General features: G+C 38.7%; 1 pseudogene; it reads right to left on the bottom strand.

The window, feature by feature from the left end:
• Window positions 1-2500, bottom strand: part of LOC137971299 (uncharacterized) — a 26230-nt pseudogene that overhangs the window by 672 nt on the left and 23058 nt on the right.

Raw genomic sequence — 2500 nt, 5'->3', positions numbered from 1 at the left:
ATTCAGGACTTCAACGGGGTTTGAACCCGTGACCTCGCGATACCGGTGTGACTCTCTAACCAACTGAGCTATGAAGCCACTTACGTTGAGAGCTGCTTTTTTTCGATCGTAGCATTATGGACACTCTTGCTTCTACTGCCATACTTCGGCCGTGTAAATCATAAGCAAATGCACGTCCTGGATAAACTTAAGGCTTTTGTATACGGAAAAAAGTTGTCTGGTAAGGGGTTTCGATATAGCAAAGAACCGTTTACATGAGAAATCTTGGGAGACCTTACGCAGAGAACAACTTGCTTTAAAGGCTGAGAGCCAGTAGACACCACCCTTACTAGATATAAATTAGGACATATAGAGCATGAGCAAACTCGAAATCTGAAGGGACCTGCCTTTTTGACATAAACGGTAAAGGGTAGGAGGGACGGGTAACCCTCCTAAGGAGAAACTATATGTTGAGTACCTGCTATTGACTACCGACTACTCACTGATCATTTACTACTACTTTCGTTTCTCATTAAGCCGTCTTGTCACGGAGTTACTTCTGAAAAAAATTAAATCGTCCCTTTTACTCCATCTGTGTCTGTAATGAAGGAACAGCTGTGCGCCATATTGAATTTCAATGCCAGACACTGGGTAAAATGCTGATGCACAGCAAATCTGCAAAAGTAGAAGCATAAATAATCACTGTATCTCTGAGACAGATGTGCTTACCAAGTAAAATTATTTCTCCTTCATAGAAAACAGGTAAAAATTATTCTTAAATATAGCAAAGAAATGACCTCTCCGCTGGTTGAGTGAAGTTTATTTTCAAGTAAAATTAAAAAGATTAATACTTTGTAACCGCCCGTTTTAATTTTTTTTTTGTTCAAGAAAGCAGATTTTTCTTGAATCCTAAAGGAGTAAGCATTGGGTAAGCTTGAGCAAAAAAAAGCGCGAGAAGTTACTAGTGACCAATCATTGAGAACTCTAGTGATTGCTAGCATACCCAAGTGTATGGCTACTAGAAAACATTTCGCAATCTGGACGCTGGTTGAGTTCAAGATTACTAGCTTAGCCGGCAAAAGTTTCCTAATTAAGAAAACTTACTTTTATTTTTCAAAGTTAAATGTCACGTTATCTCCAATCAGCATAAATGGTGCCCAGTCGCAAACCATGTCAAAGCCGTCACCTCTCATCCACTTCATGGCCTGGTGAAGAGATTCAATGGCACTCTCACTACGAACAAGATGCTCGTAGAAACGACATATCAGCTGATAGAGCCACCAAAACGGACCGTACACTGGATCCTAAGAACGCTCGTGCGATACCAACGACTCCTTTTGCTCTAATCGGCCCACTTGCACTACGACAGCAGCTAAGTACCACCAGTTTAGCTCGCAGTTGAACTTGTGCAATGTCAGATATCGTCAAAAGGTAATCTTCTTCTTCAGGAGTCCTGTCAGAAGGGCGTACCGGAGAGAGGGCAATTTCCCCTCGGTCGGCATTACCATGGGCTGCAAAATGTAATAGACTTACTGAACGTAACCTGTCAAGTACCACTTGCTTTGTGGCTTTCTCTCCTAGCAAAGGTTGAACACCTAGCAGTCGTGCAATCATGGCTGCTTCACTTCCTGCCCATGGTAACCTAGGAAAGGCCATGTTCTTTCCTTTGTAACGCACCGTACCAACATCTGGATCCCTCAAAATCAGTGCCCCTGTCTGACTTTCTTTTTTTGTTTGTTTAATCTTATTTTACTTGAACTGCTTACATTACTAACAGTACATACTACTTACTCAATTAACAATACTAATACTACCTACGACTTGGTAATTATACTATTTACAATTTTAACATTACTTACAACAGAGTACTGACCTTATCGCAATCTAATCACTACTTAAAACATGGTATGAACACTGTTTACAATGCAATATTTGCGCGGTTTACAATACTAAAACTAATATAAATTACGGGACGCATAAAATACAATAAAGTTACTTAGACAGGCAAAACATGCAATGTAATTACTAACTGACTTACTGAATAACTAAAGGTATCGAGAAATTTACTCAGGTAAGAAATTTGGACCACTTTTTAACAAAAGCAGAGGAATTATTCGTCATGATTGCGATATATTTTTCTATGTCGATTTTATCTTGTACAAGGGTGATGCAATCCGCAAACTGAGGTCTTTTATCATCTAAGGCATTAGTGTAAAGAAAGTATTTTCCGATTAAGATTAAGTGATTGAGGGTTAAACAAGATGACCAGTCGTCAAGCACTCCATATATTATTTCATCTTTAGAAAGAGTAGATTTCTTTTCTGGAGAAATCGAATTAAACCAAGTAGTAAACTCAGACCAGAACGATTTCGCAACATAACACGAAAAGAGAAGATGAGAAATCGCTTGTTCAACATTAATACAATATGGGCAGTAAGGGTGAGGTTTTTTCTTCATTTTGTGTAAAATGGTATTTGTATATGGTACATTATGTATTATTTCGTACTGAAAAATGGATAGT

The sequence above is a fragment of the Montipora foliosa genome, chromosome 1 (genome assembly GCF_036669935.1).
Source record: "Montipora foliosa isolate CH-2021 chromosome 1, ASM3666993v2, whole genome shotgun sequence".
In the NCBI taxonomy this organism is placed as follows: Eukaryota; Metazoa; Cnidaria; class Anthozoa; order Scleractinia; family Acroporidae; genus Montipora; species Montipora foliosa.
Note: the sequence above shows the minus strand (reverse complement) of the source record. Positions and strands in the feature narration are given on the sequence as shown.